Source organism: Musca domestica, unplaced genomic scaffold (genome assembly GCF_030504385.1).
Source record: "Musca domestica strain aabys unplaced genomic scaffold, Musca_domestica.polishedcontigs.V.1.1 10, whole genome shotgun sequence".
NCBI lineage: Eukaryota > Metazoa > Arthropoda > Insecta > Diptera > Muscidae > Musca > Musca domestica.
The window spans coordinates 15,611,353-15,624,225 of record NW_026712115.1 but is presented as its reverse complement, the minus strand read 5'-3'; positions in this window follow the sequence as shown (position 1 = coordinate 15,624,225).

Sequence of the window (12,873 nt, the reverse complement as noted above, 5' to 3'; positions counted from 1 at the left end):
TATGGCTTCCAAAACTTTTAAGTTGTTTTCGGCGAAAGCTTCGCCATTTTTGTTTCTTACATAATGAGAAATAAATGGAGAACATGATGCTCCAAAGGTAAGGACGTTTAGTTGATAGATAAGAACGGGCCTTCGCATCTGCCTCTCTCTCTGATACGGTGGAACATTTCTGCTATGTCGCCACAAATAGCGACTGCTCCCATCCTGAATTTAAATATAATGTGCGCAAGAGGTCTAAGTAGATCGGGCCCTTTTAGCAAAAAGTCGTTTAAGGACACGTTCTCCGTTTTCGCTGCTGCATCCCACATCAAGCGAACTTTATCTGGTTTATGGGGATTTGTTACTATAAATGTGGGAAGATACCACATTTTGCTGTTCTTTTCTTCGATAACATCAAAAGGCAACTTTTCAGCGTATCCTTTCTCTACCAAACTCTCAATTTGCAGTTGCAAAACTTCGGCGACTGTAGAATCAAGACGTGCTTTTCGCTTAATACAGTCTAATCGCTTCATAGCAGTTGGTAGGCTATTCGGCAACACTGGATTATCTTCTTTCCATAGGAGCCCTACTTCGTACCGCCCTTTATTAAATTTACACGTCTCTTCCATAATACGAAGATATCGTTCATTTTCTTTGGACATAGGTTGGGATAGCGATAGAGATGCAAATTTAGTTTCACCCGAAAAGAATTGCTTGACTACTTCATGGAGTTGTTTGTCATTAGTGCAAGTTTAACGTTTCTTTCATTGGATTACCACCAAAAAGAGTCCATCCAAGTCTAGTTTTCGAAGCCACCGGTTGTTGCCACTTTCCTTCTCTAGTCTTAATGGACGAAATCAAGTTTGGGTTGTTTACTCCTATTATCATGGAGGGGACAGCATTTTTGTATTCTTCTAGAGGAATATCAACCAAATATGGGTACTTCTTTTTAACATCGGCCAAAACCAAAGTTTCTGGAGACAAATTCAAACTCTTTACTGTGTGGACATTTTTTAATGGAAAAATTATGGAACTATTTTTGGCTGATATTTTCAGATCGAATTTTCTAGATGCGTCTTCAAAACGTACCACATCACCTGTCCATCGCATGCAGAGTGGATCAGAAATTCCCGTTACTCCTAATTTATTTGCCACGCCTTCCTCCAAAAGTTTTAGAGTAGACCCATCATCCATAAGGGCAAATATGGGAACAGCTTTTTCATCATTATAAAGGGTAACAGGCACAATACGAAAATAGGAATCTCCTTCTCCCGAAGCTTTGTGTTTATTCAGAGAGTTTAATGTACTTAAAGTTTGATTTTCGTTGTTATGAAGCAAGGGACTGTGACGTAAAATGCATCCATTTATTCCACATTCTCGTTGAAACCAACACCGACGCCGATGTCTTCCGAGGCAAATGGAGCATAGATTTTTTGACTTTACTACATCCCATCTTTCCTTTGTTGACATTTCGCCGAATTTTGTGCATTGTGAAAGCTTATGAGCCTTATTACAGAGAAAACATTTTAGAAATGGATGTTCATCCTCGTATTCCGAAAAATAAAAAATATTTATTTGTACATATGTGGCTGGTTGTAGCGTGCACAACATCCACAACAATTTTAAAAAATACGCCAATTTTCTGTTTTAATCAATTTATTAAAAATAAATTATGAATTTTTCACCTGCGACCCACTGTGCAGCGAAGCAACGAAAATAGACAAAACGAAATAAAACACAAGCGACGTCGACAGCGTAGTCAACGTGCCTGTGGTGGTGCATAAGCAAAACGAAAGGTAAATTCACTACTGCATAAACATATGCTTTTTTGTTACTTTAACCGATATTTATAGAAGGTTCGACCGAATAAATATTTTAAAAACATTAAGTATTTAGCAATTACTGGTGAGGATTATTATGCACTGCGGTTTTATTTACAAAACAAGAATAATATATTGCCGTTAATGCCGAGAATAGGGTGTAGATGGGCACTTATTACAACTATTTTCCGAACAAGCACTCACGAATTTTGGTTTTCGTTTATGTTTTCGCTCACTTTTAGAAAATGATTTCACGTACCTGTTTGTTTATGTGACCGATGAAGATGATGTTGTTGTTTATGGTGTGTATGATGTGATGTGGACTGTATGTGGATGAGGGGGGATCATTTTCCGTGTTCTTTTGCCTAAGAAAACAAAAAGGAAAAGCACTGATGAGAGATCCGGCTCGATTGGATCAAATGTTTCTCTCCGTATGAGTCGTTGATGTTCTCTCAGGCATACAAACCGTGACCGTATAGAAATAAAAAGATAAATAAATAAAACAAAAGAAGGATTAGTTTGAATATGATATAAATAACCATTTATTGAGATGTTGTGAGAGTTTGTCAACCCGAGTCGACAGATTACCTTTTTTTATGCGGTTATCTCCGTAGCTAGTAAGAGAGAGACGATTAGCTCCGTAGCTATCAGAAGAGTTACTATGAAATGCCAAGTTGCAATGCATCGAGGTGGCTGGAAACACCGATACTTCCAGGAAATCTCTAACAGCAACACGGGCTGAGAGAGTACCCAGAGAGAGTTGTAGAGAAATGACTTGGAAAAGCTGCCTACGGTCCGAGCTGTGCGAACGTAGGCCTCAAGGAGAGTTGTAGGGAAAATCTTCAGACTAGGAAGGCTTTCTCCCTACGGTCCGAGCCAAGCGAACGTAGGCTCCAAGGGAAAGTTGCAGGCAACCTTTTAGCCCAAGAATGCATCTCTCTACGGTCCGTACTAAGCGAACGTAGGCTCTCTGGATCGTTTGGCAATTTGCAATTCTAACTTAAACATTTCGTTTGACTCTGGACAATTCTTAAGCTGTTTAAAGCTTTCAGTTTTCTCGGAGTTTAATTCAATGTTCATTTTCATTGACTTGTTTCTCGGAGTTTTCCCTAAGTCTCCTCTCATCATGGATGTTAACGGTTTGGCTATTTCAGCATATCCCCGTATAAATCTTCGATAATGTCCAGTCAAACCTAAGAACGAACGTAGGTCATGGACCGTTTTGGGTTGCGGAAAATTTACTATAGCCGTAAGTCTGTCCGGGTTCGCAGAGAAACCTCCCTTTTTTACATTAAATCCTAAGAAATTGATCTCTTCTTTCAGGAACTCACTTTTATCCAGATTAACCTTCAGATTAGAATTTTCCAGTGTTCGGAATATTATTTCTAGATTCGCAATGTGTTCTTGCTTACTCTTGCCGAATACTAAGATGTCGTCGATGTAAACGTAACATCTCTTTCCGATATGATTTCTAAGAATGTCGACAAGTGCTCTTTGGAAGATTGCTGAAGCATTACGTAGGCCGAATGGTAGTCGCGTGAATTCAAACTTGCCATTCTTGACGGAGAAAGCCGTTTTCTCAATGTCAGATTCTCTAAAGGGAATTTGATGAAATCCGCTTTTCAAATCTAGGGTGGAAAAATACATTTGGTCTCCCAAGTTAGCTAAAATGTCTGTAATTTCTGATATGGGGTACCTATCAGGTTTTGTCACCTCATTTAACTTTCTGTAGTCAATTACCATGCGATATTTCTTTACGCCTGAGCTGTCTTGTTTTTTCGGCACTATCCATACGGGGCATTGTATGCAGATAGGGAAGGGCAAATTATTCCGTCATTTAACATTTCTTCGATTTGCTTGTCAATTTCGGATTTCAATGCCATTGGATAGGGGTATGACTTTGAATAAACTGGGTTGTCATTATTTGTTTTAATTTCAGCTTGTACTACTGTTGAATAAGTGAGCTTCTTGTTAGGGTTTGCGAATACATTGGGATACTTATTCAGAATTTTTTTAATTTCATTTCCATCCTCACCACTCAGATGGTCCAAACGTAGGTTGATATTATGAATTTCAGTTACTTTCAGTTCCCTTAAAGGAAATTTGATGTCGTTTAGAATAGTGATATAGGATCTCCACGTATAGATTATAGCATTCAAAGATTTCAAACTATCATTTCCAATTATCCCATCAAAAGTCCCAGGAAGGATATAAAATTTGAGTTTTCCTGTTCCGCAATCGAAGATGTCTATGAAGCTATGGTTTTCAATTTTAACTACACCGCCTACGGAATTAACAAAGAAAGGGGTTTTGTTTCTAAAAGGGTTTCTGACGAATTTGCTATTAACATAATTTTTGTTTGATCCGGTGTCTATTAGGAATTTTAGTTCGTTACCATTTTTCGTTCTGTATGGAAAGTATGACAACGTAGAAGTTAATCTAAAAAATTAACGTCATCGACTATTGGTTGATGTTCCAGATCTTCTTCATACTCGTCGTCATAGCTCACTTCATATTGCTGCTCTGTTGAGTCTGAGCATCTGATTCATTGTCTTCACGAACATTGGCCTCGATGTTGAACATCCTTTGTTGTTTTTGTGGCTGATGAACGTTTCCAGAATTTTGTCGTTTGAAGTTAAACTGTCTGTTGTTGCTAGTACTATTTATTTGTGGCCTATTTTGGTAGTCAACCTGTCTGGTCTGGATGGAGTGATCTACATCCATTGGGGCTGCAGGTTTTGGTGGAAGAGGAGGTCTGTGCCCAATAAACTGATTTTGTCCAAAATTATTCCTTTCTGGAGGTCGGTATGGAAAATTTCTGGTTGTTTGGTACTGCTGTTGGCCGTTCTGAAATGTCTGATAACGATTATCAGCTGGGTCTCTGTACCTTTGTTCACTTTGAATATTCCTATTCCCAAATGTTAGTTGAGGATAGAATTGTCTTGGGAAATTTGCTTGTGGGACTCTATTTGGTTTAGGCCCCTTTTCAGTGGCATGTTGGATGCGTACACCCAAATTCCCTAGTTTCAGACAGGCATTGAGTACCTGAGGCAAACTTGTTGGGTTAGTTATACTCAATAAGCTGGGAAGATTACCGTTTAGTCCACGTATAAACGTGTCTAAAGCTTTGTCCCTGTATGTCTGAGTCAAAACTTCTAAAGCTTCACTTCCTAGATCCAAACAGTCGATCTTGTCTAGGATCAGAGATAGGTGGTGGCAAAAATTCTGATAAAATTCGGTAAGCGTTTGACCTCCCTGACATAAAACCGTCATCTGGTATTCCAGAGTCGAAATGTCCCTCTTCTCTGAGAAATGTAGGACTAAGCATTTCCTTATGACCTTCCAATTCAATGGGGTCCGATACGACTCCAAAGCTGTGTCAGCTTCTCCTACTACTTTATGCCTTATAGTGTGTAGGATTGCTATGATCTATGATCCAGCTATGATCCGAGTTAGTTCTTTTTTTTTTTTGAGATTCGGTAAAGAATTGATTTTAATTGTGTCTTATAACTATAATTGAGCAGTGATGTGGCGATATATATATATAATTAACTGGCTCCCAACATTCAATCCAACAAGGACCCAACCGAGTAGGAGGAAGCCCCTGAGTATCGTGAAGAAAAAAGGACGTTCAACAGAACAGCTGCCACCCGGTATAGAAAGAATATGAGGAATATAATAATATTAGTAAGTAGCAATAAGTGTATACAAATTGTGCAGACATAGAAAAGATAAAATACAAAATAATTTGTGTAGTCATAAAAAAAAAATCAATTAAATATTTGTGAGCTAGGAAATTTAGAAAAAACAGAAACTAAAATCATCTTGGCAAAAGAGAGATAAAATCAAACAAAGAAGAAAGATAAATGAAAATATTAAGTGATAAGTGATATGGACAAACTACTATTATAAATTGACGCATAAGAGATTAGAATTAAAAAAACATTAACAAAGTGTGAGCAAGAAATTATTAAGTAAAAGATATTATCAAATGCTTAGTGATTTGGAAAATCTAATATCGAAAGTTGACGCCATGAGCTTATCAAATTCAGCATCCACATCGTCTGGTGGAAATCTTAGAATTGACCCCTTTACCGAATCTCAAAAAAAAAAAAAAGAACTAACTCGGATCATAGCTGGATCACAGATCATAGCAATCCTACACACGATAAGGTATAAAGTAGTAGGAGAAGCTGACACAGCTTTGGAGTCGTATCGGACCCCAATGAATTGGAAGGTCATAAGGAAATGCTTAGTCCTACATTTCTCAGAGAAGAGGGACACTTCGACTCTGGAATACCAGATGACGGTTTTATGTCAGGGAGGTCAAACGCTTACCGAATTTTATCAGAAGGTTTGCCACCACCTAACTCTGATCCTAGACAAGATCGACTGTTTGGATCTAGGAAGTGAAGCTTTAGAAGTTTTGACTCAGACATACAGGGACAAAGCTTTAGACACGTTTATACGTGGACTAAACGGTAATCTTCCCAGCTTATTGAGTATAACTAACCCAACAAGTTTGCCTCAGGCACTCAATGCCTGTCTGAAACTAGGGAATTTGGGTTTACGCATCCAACATGCCACTGAAAAGGGGCCTAAACCAAATAGAGTCCCACAAGCAAATTTCCCAAGACAATTCTATCCTCAACTAACATTTGGGAATAGGAATATTCAAAGTGAACAAAGGTACAGAGATCCAGCTGATAATCGTTATCAGACATTTCAGAACGGCCAACAGCAGTACCAAACAACCGGAAATTTTCCATACCGACCTCCAGAAAGGAATAATTTTGGACAAAATCAGTTTATTGGGCACAGACCTCCTCTTCCACCAAAACCTGCAGCCCTAATGGATGTAAATCACTCCATCCAGACCAGACAGGTTGACTACCAAAATAGGCCACAAATAAATAGTACTAGCAACAACAGACAGTTTAACTTCAAACGACAAAATTCTGGAAACGTTCATCAGCCACAAAAACAACAAAGGATGTTCAAAATCGAGGCCAATGTTCGTGAAGACAATGAATCAGATGCTCAGACTCAACAGAGCAGCAATATGAAGTGAGCTATGACGACGAGTATGAAGAAGATCTGGAACATCAACCAATAGTCGATGACGTTAATTTTTTAGATTAACTTCTACGTTGCCGTACTTTCCATACAGAACGAAAAATGGTAACGAACTAAAATTCCTAATAGACACCGGATCAAACAAAAATTATGTTAATAGCAAATTCATCAGAAACCCTTTTAGAAACAAAACCCCTTTCTTAGTTAATTCCGTAGGCGGTGTAGTTAAAATTGAAAACCATAGCTAGCATAGACATCTTCGATTGCGGGACAGGAAAAATGAGGTGACAAAACCTGATAGGTACCCCATACCAGAAATTACAGACATTTTAGCTAACTTGGGAGACCAAATGTATTTTTCCACCCTAGATTTGAAAAGCGGATTTCATCAAATTCCCCTTAGAGAATCTGACATTGAGAAAACGGCTTTCTCCGTCAAGAATGGCAAGTTTGAATTCACGCGACTACCATTCGGCCTACGTAATGCTTCAGCAATCTTCCAAAGAGCACTTGTCGACATTCTCAGAAATCATATCGGAAAGAGATGTTACGTTTATATCAACGACATCTTAGTATTCGGCAAGAGTTAGGAAGAACACATTGCGAATCTAGAAATAATATTCCGAACACTGGAAAATTCTAATCTGAAGGTTAATCTGGATAAAAGTGAGTTCCTGAAAGAAGAGATTAATTTCTTAGGATTTAATGTGAAAAAGGGAGGTTTCTCTGCGAACCCGGACCGACTCACGGCTATAGTAAATTTTCCGCAACCCAAAACGGTCCATGACCTACGTTCGTTCTTAGGTTTGACTGGACATTATCGAACCGTTAACATCCATGATGAGAGGAGACTTGGGGAAAACTCCGAGAAACAAGTCAATGGAGATGACCATTGAATTAAACTCCGAGCAAATTGAACGTTTTAAACAGCTTAAGAATTGTCTAGTGTCAAACGAAATGTTTAAGTTAGAATTGCAAATTGCCAAACGATCCAGAGAGCCTACGTTCGCTTAGTACGGACCGTAGAGAGATGCATTCTTGGGCTAAAAGGTTGCCTGCAACTTCCCCTTGGAGCCTACGTTCGCTTGGCTGGGACCATAGGGAGAAAGTCTTCCTAGTCTGAAGATTTTCCCTACAACTCTCCTTGGGGCCTACGTTCGCACAGCTCGGACCGTAGGCAGCTTTTCCAAGTCATTTCTCTACAACTCTCTCTGGGTACTCTCTCAGCCCGTGTTGCTGTTAGAGTATCGGTGTTTCCAGCCACCTCGATGCATTGCGACTTGGCATTTCATAGTAACTCTTCTGATAGCTACGGATCTAATCGTCTCTCTCTTGCTAGCTACGGAGCTAACCGCATAAAAAAGGTAATCTGTCGACTCGGGTTGACAAACTCTCACAACATCTTAATAAACGGTTATTTATATCATATTCAAACTAATCCTTCTTTTGTTTTATTTATTTATCTTTTTATTTCTATACGGTCACGGTTTGTATGCGTGAGAGAACATCAACGTCTCATACGGAGAGAAACATTTGATCCAATCGAGCCGGATCTCTCATCAGTGCTTTTCCTTTTTGTTTTCTTAGGCAAAAGAACACGGAAAATGATCCCCCTCATCCACATACAGTCCACCTCACATCATACACACCATAAACAACAACATCATCTTCATCGGTCACACAAAATACAGTAAATTCCAAATTACTGTTCCTTTGACTAAAAATTGCAATCCAGTAAAGAAAGTCTTAAAGTAGGGCGGGGCCGACTTTCTGACCCTCTACACCACTTTGGTGTATATCTATATATATATATATATATATATATATATATATATATATATACTTTGGTGTAGATATATATATATATATATATATATATATATATATATATATATATATATATATATATATATATATATATATATATATATATATATATATATATATATATATATATATATATATATATATATATATATATATATATATATATATATATATATATATATATATATATATATATATATATATATATATATATATATATATATATATATATATATATATATATATAAGAAAGTTGTATTAGTTACTACTACTACTCGGAATTGTCTCCTGTCCGAAAAGGATAATATCCAAAAAAATCGCATAAAAATGTGATATGTCAACATTTTCATTTTGACTTTTGAAATGTACAATAGTAATTATGTGGTGATAGAACGAAATAGATGATATCGAAATAATTTAACGCGGTCACACCAAGGTTAAAAGATAATTACTTTTTTAAAATCGCTAAAAAATCACGGAAAAAGAGATCTCAAAAATTCTCAAATCGGGAAAATATCGAAAAAAAAATTTCAATTGAATTGAATTTTAAAACAATAGTACATTCTATTGACAAATTTTGTAAGGATCTTTAAACAGTTGCTGTACAAAATTAGCGAAAAAGTTGAAGATTATGTTAATAGCAAATTCGTCAGAAACCCTTTTAGAAACAAAACCCCTTTCTTTGTTAATTCCGTAGGCGGTGTAGTTAAAATTGAAAACCATAGCGTCATAGACATCTTCGATTGCGGAACAGGAAAACTCAAATTTTATATCCTTCCTGGGACTTTTGATGGGATAATTGGAAATGATAGTTTGAAATCTTTGAATGCTATAATCTATACGTGGAGATCCTATATCACTATTCTAAACGACATCAAATTGTAAAGTAACTGAAATTCAAAATATCAACCTACGTTTGGACCATCTGAGTCGTGAGGATGGAGATGAAATTAAAACAATTCTGAATAAGTATCCCAATGTATTCGCAAACCCTAACAAGAAGCTCACTTATTCAACAGTAGTACAAGCTGAAATTAAAACAAATAATGACAACCCAGTTTATTCAAAGTCATACCCCTATCCAATGGCATTGAAATCCGAAATTGACAAGCAAATCGAAGAAATGTTAAATGACGGAATAATTCGCCCTTCCCTATCTGCATACAATGCCCCCGTATGGATAGTGCCGAAAAAACAAGACAGCTCAGGCGTAAAGAAATATCGCATGGTAATTGACTACAGAAAGTTATATGAGGTGACAAAACCTGATAGGTACCCCATACCAGAAATTATAGACATTTTAGCTAACTTGGGAGACCAAATGTATTTTTCCACCCTAGATTTGAAAAGCGGATTTCATCAAATTCCCCTTAGAGAATATGACATTGAGAAAACCGCTTTCTCCGTCAAGAATGGCAAGTTTGAATTCACGCGACTACCATTCGGCCTACGTAATGATTCAGCAATCTTCCAAAGAGCACTTGTCGACATTCTCAGAAATCATATCGGAAAGAGATGTTACGTTTACATCAACGACATCTTAGTATTCGGCAAGAGTAAGGAAGAACACATTGCGAATCTAGAAATAATATTCCGAACAGCGGAAAATTCTAGTCTGAAGGTTAATCTGGATAAAAATGAGTTCCTGAAAGAAGAGATCAATTTCTTAGGATTTAATGTGAAAAAGGGAGGTTTCTCTGCGAACCCGGACAGACTCACGGCTATAGTAAATTTTCCGCAACCCAAAACGGTCCATGACCTACGTTCGTTCTTAGGTTTGACTGGACATTATCGAACCGTTAACATCCATGATGAGAGGAGACTTAGGGAAAACTCCGAGAAACAAGTCAATGAAGATGACCATTGAATTAAATTCCGAGCAAATTGAAAGTTTTAAACAGCTTAAGAATTGTCTAGTGTCAAACGAAATGTTTAAGTTAGAATTGCAAATTGCCAAACGATCCAGAGAGCCTACTTTCGCTTAGTACGGACCGTAGAGAGATGCATTCTTGGGCTAAAAGGTTGCCTGCAACTTCCCCTTGGAGCCTACGTTCGCTTGGCTCGGACCGTAGGGAGAAAGCCTTCCTAGTCTGAAGATTTTCCCTACAACTCTCCTTGGGGCCTACGTTCGCACAGCTCGGACCGTAGGCAGCTTTTCCAAGTCATTTCTCTACAACTCTCTCTGGGTACTCTCTCAGCCCGTGTTGCTGTTAGAGATTCCCTGGAAGTATCGGTGTTTCCAGCCACCTCGATGCATTGCGACTTGGCATTTCATAGTAACTCTTCTGACAGCTACGGATCTAATCGTCTCTCTCTTGCTAGCTACGTAGCTAACCGCCTAAAAAAGGTAATCTGTCGACTCGGGTTGACAAACTCTCACAACATCTCAATAAACGGTTATTCATATCATATTCAGACTAATCCTACTTTTGTTTTATTTATTTATCTTTTTATTTCTATACGGTCACGGTTTGTATGCGTGAGAGAACATCAACGTCTCATACGGAGAGAAACATTTGATCCAATCGAGCCGGATCTCTCATCAGTGCTTTTCCTTTTTGTTTTCTTAGGCAAAAGAACACGGAAAATGATCCCCCTCATCCACATACAGTCCACATCACATCATACACACCATAAACATCATCTTCATCGGTCACACAAAATACAGTAAATTCCAAATTACTGTTCCTTTGACTAAAAATTTCAATCCAGTAAAGAAAGTCTTAAAGTAGGGCGGGGCCGACTTTCTGACCCTCTACACCACTTTGCTAATTGAGTAGAGCTCCGCATATTAAAAGTTTTTATGGGAGAATTACACGCCATGATTATAATTATAAATTATATAAATTATATGCCGGCCACTCTTATATATATATATATATATATACTATTGGCCGGCATATCCTTCTTTGAACTTTAAACTATAATTATAATCATAGCGTGTAATTCTCCCATAAAAACTCTTATATATATATATATATATATATATATATATATATATATATATATATATATATATATATATATATATATATATATATACTATTGGCCGGCATATCCTTCTTTGAACTTTAAATTATAATTATAATCATAGCGTGTAATTCTCCCATAAAAATGGATTGAAATTTTTAGTCAAAGGAACAGTAATTTGGAATTTACTGTATTTTGTACACCACATAATTGAGGGCTGAATGATTTAGGAATAGCCAAATTAATTTCTTTTTTAAACCCATTAGCACCTCAGATTGTGCATTAGAGTCCTCATAAGTCTCCTTAACCATGTCGGTATGTTTATCCGCCAAAAGGTGGATTTGAGGGGGTACTATTACATGGAGAAAATTCTAAATTTGTAGATATGTTGAAATTTTTGTGTAAGATTTTCACCCCCCCAAATACACATTTTTAACCAAATCCTTTGAAATATGGTAAAATCAAGAGGTACCTTTATGTGGGCACTACTGCGAAACATCGACCTATATTGAAAACTTTCTTCACCCCTTATAATCCAAGATGACAACAAGAGGCCAAATTAAAAATATAGCAGAACAACATAGCATGTCAAACTGAAAAAAATCACGTCGTTTAAATAAGTAAAAATAGTTGTATCCACCTCATAATTGAGGGCAGACTGATTTCAGAGTAGTCTTATATAATTACTATTTTATACCCATTACCGTAAGATGGGAATTAATTTTATTTTCTAAATTCCACATTTTTCATCATTGTATTATTCAATGACGGTTCAACAAATATTCGCTCCCGTGCTAGTTTCTTATATTTGTAATTTGTTCACATTTTCACAATTTATTTCATATAGATGTACATCCCATATCTACGTTCCCAACCAATATTCAATAGAATACAAAATGTTCTTTTCTGACCACGCATTAGATATGAAAGTGGACTTGGGGATACTCCAATGTGGGGACTTTACTTAAAGAAATTCCTATGTGGCAATTATCTGCATGATGGTTCCTTATTGTTGTCACATGAAAGAAGTAGGTCCACGCTCATGAATTCAATATGATAATACAAATTGAAAAAAAGAGTAACATATAACAAAAAAAGAATAACATATTGAAAAAATCTTCAACTTTTTCGCTAATTTTGTACAGCAACTGTTTAAAGATCCTTACAAAATTTGTCAATAGAATGTACTATTGTTTTAAAA